The sequence below is a fragment of the Lampetra planeri genome, chromosome 3 (assembly GCF_965212315.1).
Source record: "Lampetra planeri chromosome 3, kcLamPlan1.2.h2, whole genome shotgun sequence".
Taxonomy (NCBI): domain Eukaryota; kingdom Metazoa; phylum Chordata; class Hyperoartia; order Petromyzontiformes; family Petromyzontidae; genus Lampetra; species Lampetra planeri.
Window position 1 is genome coordinate 29,335,881 of NC_136109.1, and position 14,985 is coordinate 29,350,865.

Genomic DNA, 14,985 nt, shown 5'->3' on the forward strand with positions numbered 1-14,985 from the left:
AGGGGTGGGGTGTGCGTGGGGCAGGGGTGGGGGTGTGCGTGGGGCAGGGGTGGGTGTGCGTGGGGCAGGGGTGGGGTGTGCGTGGGGCAGGCGTGGGTGTGCGTGGGGCAGGGGTGGGGTGTGCGTGGGGCAGGGGTGGGGAGTGCGTGGGGCAGGGGTGATGGTGGTGATTGGGGACGTTGGTGATGGTGCTGGACCCCTGTGGAGGGGTTCTGTCCCCCACTGGTGTCACGTGACGTGGCGTGCTCTGGGGTCGTGGAATTCACCCCGCGGTGGAGAGGGGCGGGGGACGCGGGGGCTCTGTGACGTCAGAGCGTCGGGGGTGTGAGAAGAGTGTGCCGGCCTAAATAGGTGCTCGCTAACAACATTTGCCGCAACCGTCTGTTCAGGATTGTATGGATGGGGGCGTTGTATTGCATGGGAGGATGAGTGTACAGCCATGGACGTGTGAAACCATTTATGTGTGCGAGTGTGTGTATGGGAATGTGTGGACATGTGGAGGTGCTGGCCATCCACCCCCTCGTGTAGCGGTTCCGGCCTTATCTCGGTCCTCACTAACAGAACTTGGCTCAACAGTCTCTTGAAAGGCAACACGGGAGGGGGGGGGTCTTTGTGTACGCGTGAGTGCGTGCACGTATGAGTGTGTGAGTGCCCGCGTGTGGACAAGTGAGCGTGTTCACGTTGTGGCGATGGGAGGGGTCGCATTGGCTCTTGCGAGGAGGAGGAGGGGGGGGGGTCTCGGCCACTGTAACAAACAAAACGCGACGCCGCGCACAGAGCGAGACGCACAGAGCGGGCTTTGTGCGACCGGGACACCCCTCCGTCTCCTCCTCCTCCTCCCTCTCGCCTCTGCTCCCCCTGCTCCCCCCGAGTCCCTTGGCCCTCCTTTTCTCCTCTCCATCCCTCTCCTCCATCTCCTCCCTATCTCTCCCATCTCCTCCGCCTCCTCTCATCTATCCACCCTCTCTTCCCCCATCTCACTCTCATCCGTTGCATCCCACTTCTCCATCTCCCATGCGTCTCCCTCGCCCCTTCTACATCTTCCTTCTCTCTTCTCATCCCTCACTCGTCTCCCCTCTCATCCTTCTCTCCATCACGCGTCATCCATCCTCCACCTTCCCTCCTATTCCGAACAACCGCTCACTCTGTTCGGAACACAAGCAACTGGATCGAGTCTCGAGTGGGGGAGCAAGTGGAGAGGAGCAGGAACGGGGTTCCCGCTGCAGGCCCTGCAGCTCCCATCCCATAGATCGTGCCAACGAATACACTCTGCTCTGAAGAAGGGCCATTGCCCGAAACGTCGCCTCGTATATGACGATCTCGTTGAGGGGGCAGTGTTGTTGAGATGCGTTGTGCGTCGCCACGTGCCTGGCTCGCGCTGCACGTCGGATCGTCTGCTGCCTCTTGACGCAGAGGCGACGCGACGTTTTGGGGTTCCACTCGAGTCTCGCGTGACCCCCGTGTGTGCGAGTCGGCGTTCACCACAAGTCGGTGTTCACCACGAGTCGATGTTCACCACAAGTCGACGTGCACCACGAGTCGATGTGCACCACGAGTCGATGTGCACCACGAGTTGATGTGCACCACGAGTCGATGTGCACCACGAGTCGACGTGCACCACGAGTCGACGTGCACCACGAGTCGACGTGCACCACGAGTCGATGTGCACCACGAGTTGATGTTCACCACGAGTCGATGTTCACCACGAGTCGATGTGCACCACGAGTCGATGTGCACCACGAGTCGATGTTCACCACGAGTCGATGTTCACCACGAGTCGACGTGCACCACGAGTCGATGTTCACCACGAGTCGGCGTTCACCACGAGTCGATGTGCACCACGAGTCGATGTTCACCACGAGTCGATGTTCACCACGAGTCGATGTGCACCACGAATTGATGTGCACCACGAGTCGATGTGCACCACGAGTCGATGTTCACCACGAGTCGATGTTCACCACGAGTCGATGTGCACCACGAGTCGATGTGCACCACGAGTCGATGTGCACCACGAGTCGATGTTCACCACGAGTCGATGTGCACCACGAGTCGATGTTCACCACGAGTCGATGTGCACCACGAGTCGATGTTCACCACGAGTCGATGTGCACCACGAGTCGATGTTCACCACGAGTCGATGTGCACCACGAGTCGATGTTCACCACGAGTCGATGTGCACCACGAGTCGATGTGCACCACGAGTCGATGTGCACCACGAGTCGATGTTCACCACGAGTCGATGTGCACCACGAGTCGATGTGCACCACGAGTCGATGTTCACCACGAGTCGATGTGCACCACGAGTCGATGTGCACCACGAGTCGATGTGCACCGCGAGCGCCCAGACGGAGCGGTGACCCCCTCCAGGTATCAATGGGTCCTTTAAGCAGCTGGCACTCCCCACCCACGGCAACCTGGAGACGAACCAGGCACTTAACGTCACACTCGGATTTAAACCAAGCGCGTGACTTCCCATCCGCGTGATGTTTCGCGAAGCGACGATGCTGCCCTGGACTGTTTTGTGTTTAGGGCTTCTTTTCAGGAGGATCCTGCGTGACTCGCTTTGCACAAATCCCCTAAACGGAGCCGCGTCGTCGTCACCTGGGGGGTTCCATGCCAGGTGCGGGTCTCCATCGGCCATCGGGGCTACACCGTGGGGTTGAGGTTTGGACTCCAGGCGCAAAATGCCAATGTCGACGTCTGATAGCAACGACGAGAGGGCTTCAGGAGAGAGGGTTCGTGGGGTTTGAGCGGCGACTCCTTCGTTGAAGGAGCACAGACTACATAGAGGTGACTGTATGGTCCATAGTTGGGCTATACAGGGTAGAACACGTTGGGCACGTGATGAGAGGATGGGGGAGCAGGGAAGGAAGACGATTTACGCCTCAACGGCGCAGCTGATTTCCTCTCCCACTCTCAGAGAGACGCCTGATCCTTGATTTAACCACACGCAGGCCCAGAGGCTTGCTGTCGCAATACAATAGCGGTACTACTCCAGCGATGACTGATTCTCGCTGAATGGAGGAGGTTTCACCGAGTCTCGGGATGAGAGGCTATAAATACTCAACAAGCTGCTGACACAGGATCGCTGGGTCTCCTACTATAACCCTGGAGATGTGGAGGGAGGGAGAGGGTCCACTGAACTTTGACCTCTTGAGAACAAACCCGCACCCCTTGACCCTAGCCCGACACGCGTCCTAATCCAAGGCGCCATCCTGGGGTCTCTGGAATGGATTCACAATCGGGAAGGATTCCAATTTGTCGAAGCTGTCCCAGCGTGGTCGCGCCGGCAATGTAACCCGCACTGCGACCCGTCCGCGTTCACGCACGACGCTCGCTCATTACCAGCCGCTGTGGAGCGTCGCGAGCGAGTGGACGCACACGAAGCGCCTCCTCCCCGCGTGCTGTGCGCCTCGTCGGGCACGCGGCTCTCTGCGGTCACATCGGCGCGAGCCGGGCTTGTTCAGAGCGATGCTGGCGAACTGGTAGATGTTTATGGGCAATGAACCATCCCTGTGAGATTATGGCTGGTAGTTCGTCGCAAGAGTACCCGATACACGTGTGTGTGCTGTGTGGGTACTGTGTGTGTGCTGTGTGTGTGCTGTGTTGGTGCTGTGTGTGTGCTGTGTGGGTACTGTGTGTGTGCTGTGTGTGTGCTGTGTGGGTACTGTGTGTGTGCTGTGTGTGTGCTGTGTGGGTACTGTGTGTGTGCTGTGTGGGTACTGTGTGTGTGCTGTGTGTGTGCTGTGTGGGTACTGTGTGTGTGCTGTGTTGGTGCTGTGTGTGTGCTGTGTGGGTACTGTGTGTGTGCTGTGTGGGTACTGTGCGTGTGCTGTGTGGGTACTGTGCGTGTGCTGTGTGGGTACTGTGTGTGTGCTGTGTGTGTGCTGTGTGGGTACTGTGCGTGTGCTGTGTGGGTACAGTGCGTGTGCTGTGTGGGTACTGTGTGTGTGCTGTGTGGGTTACTGTGTGTGTGCTGTGTGTGTGCTGTGTGGGGTACTGTGTGTGTGCTGTGCGTGTGCTGTGTGGGTACTGTGCGTGTGCTGTGTGGGTTACTGTGTGTGTGCTGTGTGTGTGCTGTGTGGGGTGCTGTGTGTGTGCTGTGTGTGTGCTGTGTGGGGTACTGTGTGTGTACTGTGCGTGTGCTGTGTGGGGTACTGTGTGTGTGCTGTGTGTGTGCTGTGTGGGGTACTGTGTGTGTGCTGTGTGTGTGCTGTGTGGGGTACTGTGTGTGTGCTGTGTGTGTGCTGTGTGGGGTACTGTGTGTGCTGTGTGTGTGCTGTGTGGGTACTGTGTGTGTGCTGTGTGGGTACTGTGTGTGTGCTGTGTGTGTGCTGTGTGGGTACTGTGTGTGTGCTGTGTTGGTGCTGTGTGTGTGCTGTGTGGGTACTGTGTGTGTGCTGTGTGGGTACTGTGCGTGTGCTGTGTGGGTACTGTGCGTGTGCTGTGTGGGTACTGTGTGTGTGCTGTGTGTGTGCTGTGTGGGTACTGTGCGTGTGCTGTGTGGGTACAGTGCGTGTGCTGTGTGGGTACTGTGTGTGTGCTGTGTGGGTTACTGTGTGTGTGCTGTGTGTGTGCTGTGTGGGGTACTGTGTGTGTGCTGTGCGTGTGCTGTGTGGGTACTGTGCGTGTGCTGTGTGGGTTACTGTGTGTGTGCTGTGTGTGTGCTGTGTGGGGTGCTGTGTGTGTGCTGTGTGTGTGCTGTGTGGGGTACTGTGTGTGTACTGTGCGTGTGCTGTGTTGGGTAATGTGTGTGTGCTGTGTGTGTGCTGTGTGGGGTACTGTGTGTGTGTGTGCTGTGTGGGGTACTGTGTGTGTGCTGTGTGTGTGCTGTGTGGGGTACTGTGTGTGTACTGTGCGTGGGCTGTGTGGGTACTGTGTGTGTGCTGTGTGTGTGCTGTGTGGGTACTGTGTGTGTGCTGTGTGTGTGCTGTGTGGGTACTGTGCGTGTGCCGTGTGGGTTACTGTGTGTGTGCTGTGCGTGTGCTGTGTGGGTACTGTGTGTGTGCTGTGTGGGTACTGTGTGTGTGCTGTGTGTGTGCTGTGTGGGTACTGTGTGTGTGCTGTGTTGGTGCTGTGTGTGTGCTGTGTGGGTACTGTGTGTGTGCTGTGTGGGTACTGTGCGTGTGCTGTGTGGGTACTGTGCGTGTGCTGTGTGGGTACTATGTGTGTGCTGTGTGGGTACTGTGCGTGTGCTGTGTGGGTACAGTGCGTGTGCTGTGTGGGTACTGTGTGTGTGCTGTGTGGGTTACTGTGTGTGTGCTGTGTGTGTGCTGTGTGGGGTACTGTGTGTGTGCTGTGCGTGTGCTGTGTGGGTACTGTGCGTGTGCTGTGTGGGTTACTGTGTGTGTGCTGTGTGTGTGCTGTGTGGGGTGCTGTGTGTGTGCTGTGTGTGTGCTGTGTGGGGTACTGTGTGTGTACTGTGCGTGTGCTGTGTGGGGTACTGTGTGTGTGCTGTGTGTGTGCTGTGTGGGGTACTGTGTGTGTGCTGTGTGTGTGCTGTGTGGGGTACTGTGTGTGTGCTGTGTGTGTGCTGTGTGGGGTACTGTGTGTGTACTGTGCGTGGGCTGTGTGGGTACTGTGTGTGTGCTGTGTGTGTGCTGTGTGGGTACTGTGTGTGTGCTGTGTGTGTGCTGTGTGGGGTACTGTGTGTGTGCTGTGCGTGTGCTGTGTGGGTACTGTGCGTGTGCTGTGTGGGGTACTGTGTGTGTGCTGTGTGTGTGCTGTGTGGGGTACTGTGTGTGTACTGTGCGTGTGCTGTGTGTGTGCTGTGCGTGTGCTGTGTGGGTACTGTGCGTGTGCTGTGTGGGTTACTGTGTGTGTGCTGTGTGTGTGCTGTGTGGGGTACTGTGTGTGTGCTGTGTGGGTACTGTGTGTGTGCTGTGTGGGTTACTGTGTGTGTACTGTGCGTGTGCTGTGTGGGTTACTGTGTGTGTGCTGTGCGTGTGCTGTGTGGGTACTGTGTGTGTGCTGTGTGGGTTACCGTGCGTGTGCTGTGTGTGTGCTGTGTGGGGTACTGTGTGTGCACTGTGCGTGTGCTGTGTGTGTGCTGTGTGTGTGCTGTGTGGGGTACTGTGTGTGTACTGTGCGTGTGCTGTGCGTGTGCTGTGTGTGTGCTGTGTGTGTGCTGTGTGGGGTACTGTGTGTGTGCTGTGTGGGTACTGTGTGTGTGCTGTGTGTGTGCTGTGTGTGTGCTGTGTGTGTGCTGTGTGGGTACTGTGTGTGTGCTGTGTGTGTGCTGTGTGTGTGCTGTGTGTGTGCTGTGTGTGTGCTGTGTGGGGTACTGTGTGTGTGCTGTGTGTGTGCTGTGTGGGGTACTGTGTGTGTGCTGTGTGTGTGCTGTGTGTGTACTGTGTGTGTGCTGTGTGGGGTACTGTTTGTGTGCTGTGTGGGTACTGTGTGTGCGGTACGTGTACCGCCTGTGCTGCGAGTGGCTATGAGTCAGTGTCTGCTCGCGGAGGTGTGGCTCTCATTTTGGCTGCTGCAGTCCTGGGCTGACGGGAACCCAGGCTGAGGTTTAAACACAGACACACACACAGTTTACACACACACAACACACACACACAACACACACAGTCCACACACACAACACACACACACAACACACACACACAACACACACAGTCCACACACACAACACACACACAACACACACAGTCCACACACACAACACACACACACAACACACACAGTCCACACACACAACACACACACACAACACACACACACAGTTTACACACACACAACACACACAGTCCACACACACACACACAACACACACAGTCCACACACACAACACACATACACAACACACACACACACAACACACACAGTCCACACACACACAACACACACAGTCCACACACACAACACACACACACAACACACACACAACACACACAGTCCACACACACAACACACACAGTTTACACACACACACAACACACACAGTCCACACACACACAACACACACAACACACACAGTCCACACACACACACACAACACACACAGTCCACACACACAACACACACACACACAGTTTACACACACACAACACACACAGTCCACACACACAACACACACACACAACACACACACAACACACACAGTCCACACACAACACACACACACAACACACACACACAGTTTACACACACACACAACACACACACAGTTCACACACACAACACACAGACACAACACACACACACAACACACACAGTCCACACACACACAACACACACAGTCCACACACACAACACACACACACAACACACACACACACACAGTTTACACACACACAACACACACAGTCCACACACACAACACACACACACAACACACACACACAACACACACAGTCCACACACACACACAACACACACAGTCCACACACACAACACACACACACAACACACACAGTCCACACACACAACACACACACACAATTTACACACACATACAGTTTACACACACAGTTTATACACACACAACACACACACAGTTTACACACACACAACACACAGTCCACACACACAACACACACAGTCCACACACACAACACACACAGTTTACACACACACACACACACAGTTTACACACACACAACATACACACAGTTTACACACACACACACAACACACACAGTTTATACACACACACAACACACGCAGTTTACACACACACACGTCAAGCTAACACAGACACAACACACACACAGTTCACACACACAACACACACAGTTTACACACAACACACACACACACGTCAAGCTAACACAGACACAACACACACACAGTTTACACACACACACAACACACACACAGTTCACACACACACACAACACACACACACGTCAAGCTAACACAGACACAACACACACACAGTTTACACACACACAACACACACACAGTTTATACACACACACAACACACACAGTTTAAAACACACACAACACACACACGTCAAGCTAACACAGACACAACACACACACAGTTTACACACACACACAACACACACACAGTTTACACACACACACACAACACACACAGTTTACACACACACACAACACACACACGTCAAGCTAACACAGACACACAGTTTACACACATACACAGTTTACACACACACACACAACACACAGTTTACACACACGCACACACGTCACGATAACACAGACACAACACACACACACAATTTACACACACATACAGTTTACACACACACAGTTTACACACACACACACCACACACAGTTTAAACACACACACACGTCACGATAACACAGACACAACACACACAGTTTACACACACACACAGTTTACACACACACACACGTCACGATAACACAGACACAACACACACAGTTTACACACACACACAGTTTACACACACACACAGTTTACACACACACAACACAGTTTACACACACACACACGTCACGATAACACAGACACAACATACACACAGTTCACACACACACGTCACGATAACACAGACACAATACACACACAGTTTACACACCCACACAACACACACAGTTTACACACACGCACACACGTCACGATAACACAGACACAACACACACACAGTTCACACACACACGTCAAGCTAACACACACACGACAGGCACATCAAACGCCCCAACAACAGACAATGCGCACACAGGAACACAATACCCGTAACACATCCGCATACTATCAACAGACACACAGACACATTAACGCAACAATAACAACAACCGCCGTTCGCCACTAAGTGCTGGCGGTGACATCACCGCGGCTCTTGTGCCAGGCTACGTGCACACACACGCAGCGAATCCCGTTAGTCAGTGGCACGCATCCCCTGCGGACGCGAGACGTGGCCAGACTTTGTTTTTTATTAGAAAGTAAATCATCGAACACACACACTCAGCACGGGCACCAAAGCACAGCAACTTTGTTTTAATCAACACCTATGCATCTGTTTACATCGTACACAGTTTTTAACGAGTGTGAGAACCACAGGGGTGGCGAGGCTGCGGTGAAGATGACGAGGAATCCGCGCACTGATCCAGGCGGGGCGAGTCGCCCCTGCGGCTGCGTGGCGGCTGCGACGCGCCTCGAGTCCCGGAGACATTCCGAGCCCCACTCGCATCATCACCGCCGCTGCATTCCGCCTCTCACGCAGTTCCCTTCACACGACAAAGATCAACATCCCCTACATCGCCTTCGCAGACTGTTGGGGCAAGTTAGCGGGCGGCACCTGTGAAGACAGCGGCGCGTGATGGGGTGGGTGGCCAACACCACGCCCAGCCGCCTTTGTCTCACCAGTGCTGATGTGTGCACACCGCACCGGGTACTCAATTGAGGCTGAGTCGACCTTGGAAGAGTCCCAAGACCCCCTCCAGCACCCCCCCCCCATTGCATCTCCCCCATCTCTCTCACCCCCCTCCAGCCACCCTCATCTTCCACTCCCCCTCCTCCTCCGTTCTCTCTCCACCCTCCCCGTGCCCATCACCGCGTGCCCCCCCCCACGCCGTGCCCGTGCGCTCCCTCGCCGAGGTAAGGAGCGAGGGGGGGGGCTGCAGCCCGCTGATCCCTCGCGATGTGGAATGTTGCCTGCCAGACCGTGAGGTTCGCTTACAAAGCATTCCCCCCGGGGCTCCAGCTCGCTCACCTACAGTGCGTGTGTGTGTACATGTGTGTGTGTACGTGTGTGTGTGTACGTGTGTGTGTACGTGTGTGTGTACGTGTGTGTACGTGTGTGTGTGCGTGTGTACGTGTGTGTGTGTACGTGTGTGTGTACGTGTGTGTGTACGTGTGTGTACGTGTGTGTGTACGTGTGTGTGCGTGTGTACGTGTGCACGTGTGTGTGTGTGGGTCGACTCGACCTCAAATGAGTACCTGCTGACATGCGTAAACGTCGCAACTGGGGAGACAAAGGCGGCCGGGCGTGGTGCTGGCCACCCAACCCCTCGTGTGCCGTGCCGGCCTTCATTGGTGCTACTCGTTAACAGCACTTGCCCCAACAGTCTGTTCAGGCTATCGGGGGATCTTTGTGTGTAAGTGTGTGTCTACTAAGCTTTAAACGAGTAGCCACTGGGGAGACAAAGGCGGCCGGGCGTGGGGCTGCTCTGTGACGGAATTAATAGGTGCTCGCTAACGGCACTTTACCCCAACAGTCTGTGAAAGGTTAAACGGGAGTCTGTCCTCAGTGTTAGGCTGTGCCTGCACTTGCAGATGTTTATCGGCGTGCGTGCGCATTGTGTGCGCGCGCAATGTGCACGCGAGCAGCATTCCTCGGCACGTCTGGGGAGCTGCGGCTATCAGCGGCCCATCTGCCGGAGCCCTCGGCGCTGCCCGGTCCCGTGATGCGGCTTCTCTGCTGCGACTGCTGCCGTCTCTGACGCTGGGGGGAAGTTGGATCGCCACTGTTGGATCTCCTGTTGCTCGGGTGGTCTTTGCTGTTGTTGCCGCTGCGTCGACTGCTGATGTTGCTGTTCTTGCTGCGCTTCTCGTGTTATCTGCTTTTGTTATTCCTTCTGATGCGGCTACTGTTTAGGCCTGCTATTGACTGATGCTGTTGCTGCTGCTGCTATTGTTTCACTACATTGTATTTCTGCATACGGCACAGCGCATACACGGTTACACACACGGGGTGGAGCGGTGGCGCAGTGGTTAGCGCACAGTGCTGGGTAACTGGCGCTGTGAGACCGATTGCAGGTGACGACTAAGATCAGTGGCGAGTGACATCCCAACGGGTCCTGGGTGCCACCCCTCCCCCACCCACCAGCGTGGCGAAGTGTGGTCAAGCAGCCCCCTGACAACCGACACGACATGTGTAGTCGCCCCTGTCCCAGCACTGAGATTGGTGACGCGTTCTCGTGGATGGATGTGGTCCGCCGGGTTCTCTCTCCTTGGACGTTCCCCTCGAAACTCGAACGACGAGATTAGCCCGGTGACCGCCAGCATGCTGGGGCTGAGATCGGTGGTGAACTAAATGTTGCTGCTGCTGTTATTTCCGCTGTTGGAGCCTGCTCCGTCACCCCGAATTCCGCGCTAAACTCAGAGACCCCCCCCCCTCTATTTTTATGACCCCGCTATTTAAAAAACACAGCTGGCCCCGCGAGATTTGTGGGGACAGCCACGATGGTGGTGGTGGTGCAGCCTCGCCGGGGGCAACCCCCCTACCCCCACCAACAATGGGAGAGGTTTATGCGGGGGGGGGGGGTATTTTCCGGAGCTCAGTCCCGGATGAAATGAATCCGTGCCGTGTAACTGACTCTTCGTTAAAACGAACTGAACACCATCGTCAATAGCGTTGCGTCGCATTAAAGGACACGCATAATAGGCGACGTTTCGGGAAATGGCCTTCTGCATAGCACATAAACTTGACTCGTAATACATGGCGTGTGGTGTTACCTGTGTGGTGTTACCTGTGTGGTGTTACCTGTGTGGTGTGTGGTGTTACCTGTGTGGTGTTACCTGTGCGGTGTGTGGTGTTACCTGTGTGTGTGTTACCTGTGTGGTGTTACCTGTGTGGTGTTACCTGTGTGTGGTGTTACCTGTGTGGTGTTACCTGTGTGGTGTTACCTGTGTGTGGTGTTACCTGTGTGTGGTGTTACCTGTGTGGTGTTACCTGTGTGGTGTTACCTGTGTGGTGTGTGGTGTTACCTGTGTGGTGTTACTTGTGTGGTGTTACCTGTGTGGTGTTACCTGTGTGGTGTTACCTGTGTGGTGTGTGTGTTACCTGCAGGCGAGGGTTGTTGTGTGTGAGGGTGTGAGAGTGTTCTTATCACAAAGATCGCCCCCGTATCGCCTTCAACAGACGGTAGGGACAAGTCCTGCTCGCCAGCACCTATGAAAGCCAGCACGGTACACGAGGGGTGGATCCAGCGCCACCTTTGTCTCCCCAGTGGCGATGTTTACACAGCGCACCGGGTACTTTATATGAGGCTGAGTCGACCTAAAGCGACCGGGTCACTCACCCCGTCGTGTAACGTGCCGACCTTCATCGGTTGCTACCCGCTAACAACACTTGCCCTAACAGTTTATGAAGGTTATACGGGTCATCTTTGTCTGTGCAACGGGAAGGGGCGTTCACTGTTGGCGGGGTGCAGGAGGGATCAGGTGAAAGAGGTGGGATCAGGTGGGATCACCCCCCCCCCCCGGGTGAAACCATCGCGTGACAAGGGGGGGGTGGTGGAATGTGGGGGAGCCGTCACTTTCACCCGCGGCCCCTGTGAACGAGACGCGGCGTGTGAGCGGGTCGCCTGCACGACAACCCGAATACACATCGCGCCGCGCGCAACTGTAGACCCTGCCTCGTCACAAAATCACGGCGATTTGTCTTATTTTTAAACCGACGTTTCGGCCAAGGGCCATTCTAAAGTCGTAAAGTGGACAGCAGTTGTAAGTTTGCGCTGTACGCTTGCGGATGCTTACTTCGAAGAAAGCGCGAGGCGGATCACGTTTTTTGCGGTCACATTTTAAAGAGATTAACTCTCCCTCCCCCCTCGCCACCCCTCCGAACACTCCCCATCCCGGAGTGGACGAGTCCACGTCGCGACGAGAATAAAGGTGCGCGGGTGAAGGCGGAGCCAAGCGGCCCGGGGACGCGGGGGGAGGAGGAGGAGGAGAGGGAGACCGACCGACCGACCGGGAGTAGACGGGGAGGGAGAGACGAGGAGGGAGAGACGAGGAGGGAGAGACGAGGAGGGAGAGACGAGGAGGGAGAGACGAGGAGGGAGAGACGAGGAGGGAGAGACGAGGAGGGAGAGACGAGGAGGGAGAGACGAGGAGGGAGAGACGAGGAGGGAGAGGCGCTCGGGCACGAAGGAAGTTTGCGAGCGACTCTTGGAGAGCGAAGAACAAAGGCTCGAGAGGTCGCGCTCCTGGTTCGACACTGCGCTCCCGTCAGGAGTTTGCTGCCGCTGCTGCCGCTGCTGCCTTTGTGCGCGGAGCTCCCGAAGAGGGCGGCGGTGGTGGAGGCGGTGGTGGTGCAGTCGGCGAGGGAGGGGCGGTGGAGACACTTGCCTACTGCGGGCGGTCAGGGAGGAGGCGAGGGGCACGAGGGGCGAGAGGATCGTTTAGGAGAGGCGGAGGAGGAGGCGAGTGTAGGGGAGAGGACACGACGCAGCGGAGTGGAGAAGACGAAGAGATAATAAAGAGAAGGCACCACGAGAGGAGAAAAGTTCAGAGGAAGAGAGTCGAGGCTAAGAAAGAGTGAGGCGAGTATTGGGGGGAGTGGAAGAAGAGGAGGAGGAGAGGGGAAAGAGGGCAACAGGGGAGCGAGCGAGAAGAACCGCAGAGGCAGCGCCATGGGCGCGGCCGGGCCCCGCACCTGGGTGGCCCCCCCGCTCCCCCGGCTCCCCCTGCTGCTGCTGCTGCTCCTCCTCGGGGCCGCGACGGCGGCGTCGTCTCTGCGGGAGCCCGCGGCGTGCCCCGCGCGTAGCTTCGCCCTGGACGGCAGCTGCCGGCCCTGCCACTCGTCGTGCGCCGAGTGCGATGGCAGCGAGAACTTCAACTGCACGGCGTGTCTCGTCGGTGGGTCGGCATCATCATCATCATCACGAACGTCGTCGCCGTGGGATGGAGCCACGGCTTCGGCAGCATCCTCATTACGATCATCATCATCACCACTCTCTCTGGCGGTCTCGACATCAGCGGTAGCATCACGATGACGAGCTATCCTCGTCTAAATAGATGTCGACATTAGCATCGTGGTTATCCCGTTGTCATCAACATCGTCATCACCGTTAATTGTATAATCATCTAACGGATCGATATCCTTACCACCCGCTTCATCAATAACTCTGTCGCCCGCATAATCGCGATCCACAACAACAACAACAACTTGCACTCCGTCAACTTCCTCAACATCGCCATCCGTAGCATCGTCCAGAGTAACGGGAACTGCAGCAGCGCGGCCACTCGCGGCATCGTCTCATCAGCATTGATAACTTCATCGGCAACGACGGTGCATCATCCTCCTCGACGTCATCTGAATCGCCAACAACTTTGTTAAACATCACCTAACGACCTCGTTTTCAGTCGTCCCATCACTACTATCATCGCCGCCGTCACCTTGATCATCATCATCACTCACGCACGCACGGGTGTGCGGTTTCGTCGATGATCAACCGCGGTGGGGTTTAGGGACAAGCTACCATTGGGCGGTGCTTTAGGCCAAAATACGGGACGTGTCGTTCGTTGCGTTATGCCCGCGGTATGAAAGCTCGCGGTATAAAATCACGCGTTCGAATTCCTCCTTAAGCGCTTGCCAACGGGGGGGGGGGGGGAGCTGGGTCCGCATGCGTCCCGACCCTGGGTGGGGGGCTGGTACGCATCTGGGGATGCTGCATCCGTCCGTCCGTTTAAAGGGAACCCCGCGTCTGTCTCTGTCGCAAGGAGGGGGGGGGGGCTGAGTGGGAGCCGTGCTGAGCCACCCCGCCCCCATCCCACCCCGCCCCCCACCCCGCCCCTGTGCGGCTGGGTGATGGGAGTCGCGAACTGCTCACGTGCTCGCTCGCTCATTGTCTGCCTTTGAGGCGAGCGCGTCAGGCAGATGGGGGGGGGGGCGGGGGGTGACGAGAGTGGAAACACGGGGCGGCCACCCAGCCGGACCCCTCGCGACGCCCCCATCCCCTGCTGACCTCCCCACACCACCTCACCTCGTCACCCGTGTCCACCTCGCCTCGCCACCCGTGTCCACCTCACCTCGTCACCCGTGTCCACCTCGCCACACTCGCGACCCATAAAATCTGGGTCGTGGGTCAACTCGACCCAGGGTCTCCCCGGGGCTGATAGTTTCGTACGAAGCCGACGGTGGAGCTGGCCAATGGGAACGTGGCTCGGAGTGTTTTGATCGTGCTTGGATGGCTATTGTTGTGCTGTACCTCTATGCTTCCGTGTCTTCAACAACCGGCAATTATCAGCGTGAAACACGATCCCGAGGGCGTGGGAAGGCACTCATCCAGCAGTGGATTAAGAAACGGGGCTGTAC